Source organism: Prionailurus viverrinus, chromosome A1 (genome assembly GCF_022837055.1).
Source record: "Prionailurus viverrinus isolate Anna chromosome A1, UM_Priviv_1.0, whole genome shotgun sequence".
NCBI lineage: Eukaryota > Metazoa > Chordata > Mammalia > Carnivora > Felidae > Prionailurus > Prionailurus viverrinus.
The window spans coordinates 156,944,659-156,950,658 of NC_062561.1; the positions used below are offsets into that span (position 1 = coordinate 156,944,659).

At 40.4% G+C, this 6,000-nt stretch overlaps 1 protein-coding gene across 4 annotated transcripts in view; it reads right to left on the reverse strand.

Moving 5' to 3' along the window:
* The window catches only part of FAM172A (family with sequence similarity 172 member A), a 444,471-nt gene extending 438,976 nt beyond the window's left edge, over window positions 1-5,495 (reverse strand). For 3 of the 4 annotated variants that reach the window (XM_047877329.1, XM_047877319.1, XM_047877308.1), the window contains exon 1: window positions 5,355-5,483. The gene's annotated coding sequence lies outside the window, so the exon portion shown is untranslated. Of the gene's footprint in view, window positions 1-5,354 lie in introns of all 4 variants that reach the window. The other variant, XM_047877340.1, reaches the window with a different exon arrangement.
* Window positions 5,496-6,000: the final 505 nt, after the last annotated feature.

Below are 6,000 nucleotides of genomic sequence, written 5' to 3' on the forward strand. Positions count from 1 at the left end.
ATCAATCAAATTTTAAAACTTTTTTCAGGGGTGCCTGGATGGCTCAGTCAGTTAAGCCTCTGACTCTTTTTTTTTTTTTAATAATATTTGTTTATTTTTCAGTGAGACAGGGCACAAGTGGGGGAGGGGCAGAGAGCGAGAAAGAAGGAGACAGAATCCAAAGCATTTTTTTTTTTCATTTTCTTAATGTTTATTTTTGAGAGCGAGAAAGAGTTAAGCATCTGACTCTTGGTTTTGGCTCAGATCATGATCCCATGTTTCAGGAGTTTGAGTCCTGCACTGGGCTCTGCACTGAGAGCTGAGGAGTCTGCTTGGGATTCTGTCTCCCTCTCTCTCTGCCCCTCCAATGCTCACTCTCTCTCAAAATAAATAAATAAATGAACATTTGTTTTCAATTAATTTACCTTGAGTTATAATCTTGGTTACAATTCTAGCCTGCTCAATATTGTAAACAAGGCACACAAACCAAGCTATGCTTACAGATGAAAAGGGTATCAACCACACTCCTTCCGTACCTTAGATATTAACTCTGAATAGTTTTTTTTTTTTTAAAGAGAGGTAGTATGTTTAGCCACATATTGTATCATTCTAGCTGCTTCCTTATACCAAAACACATATAAGGGCAATGTGATGAGCAGGGGATAAGAATATCAGCTACATCCCACAACAATAGTTAATAGTTAAATTGTTGGGTATTAGTTGTGATCATTTCTGTAATGAGCTCTTAAAGGAACTTACAAGGGCTCAAATACACAATCTTAGTCTTACTAGCATCTCTCCAACCTTTGAACAAATCAACCCTAGGTATGTTATCAATCTAGACTATGTGTAAAATAAATATCCTATCTGCTATACAGAAATGGAAACAGACACGCCTGGGTGGCTCAGTGTGTGTCCAACTTCAGGTCAGGTCATGTCTCATGGTTCATGGGTTCAAGCCCTGCATCAGGCTCTGTGCTGACAGCTCAGAGACTGGAGCCTGCTTCGGATTCTGTGTCTCCCTCTCTCTCTGCCCCTCCCCCTCTCATGGTCTGTCTCTCTGTTTCAAAAATAAATATATTTTTTTTAATTTTAAAAAAGAAATGGGAACATACAATAAATACTTTGCTTCAATTTAGTGATATTTTTCTCTACAACAAAAATTGTTTACATCATCTATACTGCAAAAATGAACTATTACCCTGAAACGGAGACACCAACACAGTATCACAGAAAGCAGCACAGTACTGCTGTCTCTAACTTGTCTTTAACTCAGCTGTGAAACCTTGAGCAAGTCAGTCATCTGCCATCTCATCTGTACCAAATTAATCAATTTTAATTTGGCAAAGAGTGATGAGCAAAATAGTGGTACAATTTTTCATTCACTACTTTAAATTAAAGCAAAGTAATTGGCTTAAATGAGCTTTATAACAGAAATAGCTACCTCAAGAGTATTTTCTAGACAATGACAGTGTACAATACAATCAACAGTTTAAAAGCAAAAGTGTTACCTTGAACTAATGGGCCATTAGCTATTATGGACCAAAAAATTCCTTCTTAAACAATCTAAAAAAAACCTTTTTTTACCAATGCTGAACACTGTTAATTTACACAATTATTCATTAAATGACTCAATTAAACCTCATTACTCTACGGATGGAAATAATGTGATACATGGCCTAGAAAACTTCGTTTATTCCTGTAGGACTATATACACTGCACACCTTTGAAACATGACTACTGAACCAGATGGACGGATACACACATTACCAGATACACAGTAGGTCTTACTCAACTACTGAAGGCCAAGTGGCTGACTTCAGCACCAATCACACGCTGAGATGTACCTGGCGATTTGCTCTCTCTCACCCTATCCTCAATCCCATTCCAATCTGTAGAGCTATATACTGTCTGTCACCTTGCTGGATCTTATCTCCTCTGCTGCCAGTTTTACTGCTTATTGTCTATCACTGTTACTGATGTCCTCTGCCACTCTCCACCAACTCACATCCCACTGCTATATTGCTATTCAATACTTTTTTTTCTCTGCTGCACCATCTTTATCTCTTCTGTTTCCAGGCCTTCTCAGTTTCCAGAAAAAAGAGATCTACTTCACAGGCACAGTCAGTCAATCAATATACTCCCTTCCTTCTGATTAAAAAGAAAACAAAAACAAAAATGAAAAAAAACATCAAAGCAGGTCAGGATGATCCTTGGCTTTTCTGAACTGTTTTCACCGAAATCTAATATTCAAAAAGTTCATTCACTGTTACAAATGATGCTTTATGGTCTCGTTTATTTCTAAGTTTGGAGTTACGGCAGATACTTGGTCTATAGATAGTAGAAGCTTTTACCATTACAGTATTTTAGGGTTAAAAAAATCAACAGCAGGGGCGCCTGGGTGGCGCAGTCGGTTGAGCGTCCGACTTCAGCCAGGTCACGATCTCGCGGTCCGTGAGTTCGAGCCCCGCGTCGGGCTCTGGGCTGATGGCTCAGAGCCTGGAGCCTGTTTCTGATTCTGTGTCTCCCTCTCTCTCTGCCCCTCCCCCGTTCATGCTCTGTCTCTCTCTGTCCCAGAAATAAAAATAAACGTTGAAAAAAAAAAAATTAAAAAAAAAAAAAAAATCAACAGCAGACATGAAGGCTGCCTTCTTAACCCTTAAAAGATTCACCAAAAAAAAACAAACAAAAACTCCAAAAATTTCTAGTAAAATAAGATCTTAAAATAAGTGAATAGTACTCCAAAGAAGATATACATAGGGCCCTAAAGCATATAAAAAGATGTTTACCTTCTTTAGGGAATCATTAGGCAATCATTAGGGAAATGCAAATCAAAACCACAGAAGATACTATTTCACACCCATGAGGATGACTATTATCAAAAACAGAGAGAGAGAGAGAGAGAGAATATGTTTGGCAAGGATGTGGAAAAGTATTGATAAGGATATGGAGAAACTGGAACATCTCTGCATTGCTGGTGGGAATGTAAAATACTGGAGGTACTATGGATAACAGGAAGTTAATTCCTAAAAAATCAAACATGGAACTGACATTTGATCCAGCAATTCCACTTCCAGGTATATATGCAAAACACATGAAAGCAGAGAGTCAAACAGATATTTGCACATTCCTATTCAGAGCAACCTTATTCACAATAGACAAAAGGTGAAAGCAACACAAGCTTCCACAGTCAAATGGATTAAAAAAAAAAAATGTGGTATACACATACAGTGGAATATTAGTCGACCTTAATATTGTATGATTCCATTGATATGAGTTACCATAAATAGAGACGGGAAATTCAGAGACAGAAAGTAGACTGGTGATTGCAAGAGGCTGAAGGGAGGGGGAACAGAAAGTCAATGTTTAAAAGATACTGAATTTCAGTTGTGGAAGATGAAAAGTTCTGGAGATGGATGATAGTGATGATTGCATAACAGTACGAATGTGCTTAATACCACTAATATGTACAGTTAAAAAATTGTTAAAATGGTAAATTTTGTTATGTATATTTTACCACAGTAAAAAAAAAAAAAAAAAAAAAGGAATGAAAAGTAAAGTTCACAACAGGGCAGAGAAGTACTTGCTACTTAGTTATCCATCACTACTGTGCAAATTTTATCCGACTCTGTAACAGCACAGGTAATGTATCAACTAAATAAATGACTTTTAACTTTGTTAGTGCTGAAGGAGAGCATGGAAACCTCTCTAAACATCTAAAGATTTCAGATTCTCCTCAAGGAGGTCTGGGAAAGTTGAAAAAAAAAACAGTCTGTCAATAAAGAAGGTTCTCTCGTGCACACACCAAACAACTGAATAAATACTCATTTTCGAGATATTTAAACTCTAATGCCTTCATGCCTACATCATTGCTATTCTAGGAGACAACAAACATACTTTGCCTCACCACCTTTATTATCCTAAGAAACCCATCCCCACATACCTGCAGAGTGCAGAGGTCACTCATTTCATTCTCATGTCTAATCGTTTCCTTATCAGAGAGGCTAATCTTGACCACACTAGGCAAAATAGCATCCTCTGTGATTCCCTCTCTTCATAAAGGGCTTTATTTTTTCTTCACAGCTTTTATCAATACTTGATATACATTTATTTGCTCATGTTTTTTCTCCATCTACGATAATGTAAATTCCAGGTACACAAGGACTTTTTTTGTTCACTATTGTACTCTCAGGACCTAGAACACCACCTGACACACTGCAGGTGGTCAATAAATATTCATTACATGAATGAATAGATGGATGTTCACAGCGTAACTGATCATATTTCCTTCTTGGTCTTGGTACTATTCTACCACCTACCAGCCTTGCAACAGCCACCAGCCTCTGCCTCAAAGACATCCAGAGTACCCCTGCCTTTCCCAGGTTAAGTGGGAGGAACACCAGTTTAAAAATCAGAAGCCCGGTACCAACACTGACAGTAATACCTCCATGAGGCACTTCAGACAGTGCTTGCTTGCTCTGTGAGTCAGTTTTTAAACACCCTAAATGAATGAATACAGTATATCTGCCCTTGCAATATGGGGTAAAGAATAAAGAATTTACCTCTAACACTGCTTTAAAACAAAAAGATACCAAGTATTGCATATAACAAACATCACATTGCACCTATTTTGATAAACATTACGAGGCACTTGCTAGTCTGCAAACGACAGGATTTTCCCTCTGCAACTTTTCAAAGGAAGTGGAAAAAAAGAGAAATGCAAGAACACTAGCTGTTAATAAATATCGCTAAAATTTAACTAGTTACTTGGCCTAACAAATACACACTCTGGAAGATTAGAAGAATATGTTACATCTCTGGATGAGGGAGGGAGAAGACTGCTTCCATTATATATCTAACTTTATTTCAAAGTCAAAAGTTTAAAAATTCATTCCAGTCAAATGTCCCACCAGAGCTCAAGCATGTTACAAGTTGTGAGCGAATTTTATAACTGCATTTTAATCTTCTGTTTGCAGTGAATGACTTCTAGTAAAGCTTCGGCAGTTAATTATAATTTTGTAGGGAAAAAAAATGTTTAATCAGACAATACCATCCCTCCTAAGAAAGCGTACGAGGGCCCATTACTCTGTGGTCTCCAGAGCTTAACGAACCCCACATGTTCAGTTGTAACGAAAGTCATCCAGGGAACACACGTGTCCTGCCCCGCCTAATAAGTGGAAAGAACAGGTGGAACTGCTCTTCAGCGGCGTCCCGGGACAGGGGACACCTGCGCGCAGGGCACACGGCGTGTGCCGTGAGCAGTCTAGGGCCACAGGGCCAACAATCCCCGCCCGAGACCGACCAGGCCAGCCCTTCCTCTAATTTCCGCCCGGGCCTGCCCCCGGAGCTCACATCCCCGCAAACGCAGGTCCTACCTGAGCTCTGCCCCCAGCTACAGGGCTGCGGGGGGAGGCGGGAGGAGGCGTGGCCTTCCAGCTCGCCAGTGGAACTCCCTCGTGCGGTTGTTATGACTTTCCCTCTCGGGATCCGCGCCCCGACCAAGTTCGAGCCGCACTTCCGGGGTCCGCAGAAGACTGAAACGTCATTGCGCATGCGACGGCGGCGGCGACAATCCGGAAATGGGCGGAGCCCAGTCGCTGGGTTGGTTCCTGTGGCGCTAGGTGGGCTGGGAGAGAGAGGCTTGTGGGAGGTAAGAGTTTCACTGTTCTTTTCCCGTTGGCTGGGCTCGCTTTTTCTTCACCTCTTCTTCTGAAGCGAGAGACCCCGCTTCCCAGGTATCCTCAGAGACGGGGCCACCTTGAAGTCTCGTTCTCCAAGAGAAAATTTAAAAATATGTGCGGGACTGTCCATGCAGCTAATTTCCCACTCTCCCACTCATGTTTTATTCAGCATTACCCAGTCCATTCAATTCCAGAAAAGACAGGAGGTGGGAAAGTCTAGATTTGGAAAAGTAAATTTACTTCAAAGTTATGATTTATAAAGTAGGACATTAAGGTTAGGCACCCCGACCTTGCTCTTTTCCCTATCCCCTGAATACTAGTGGGATAGATTGGAAACAGT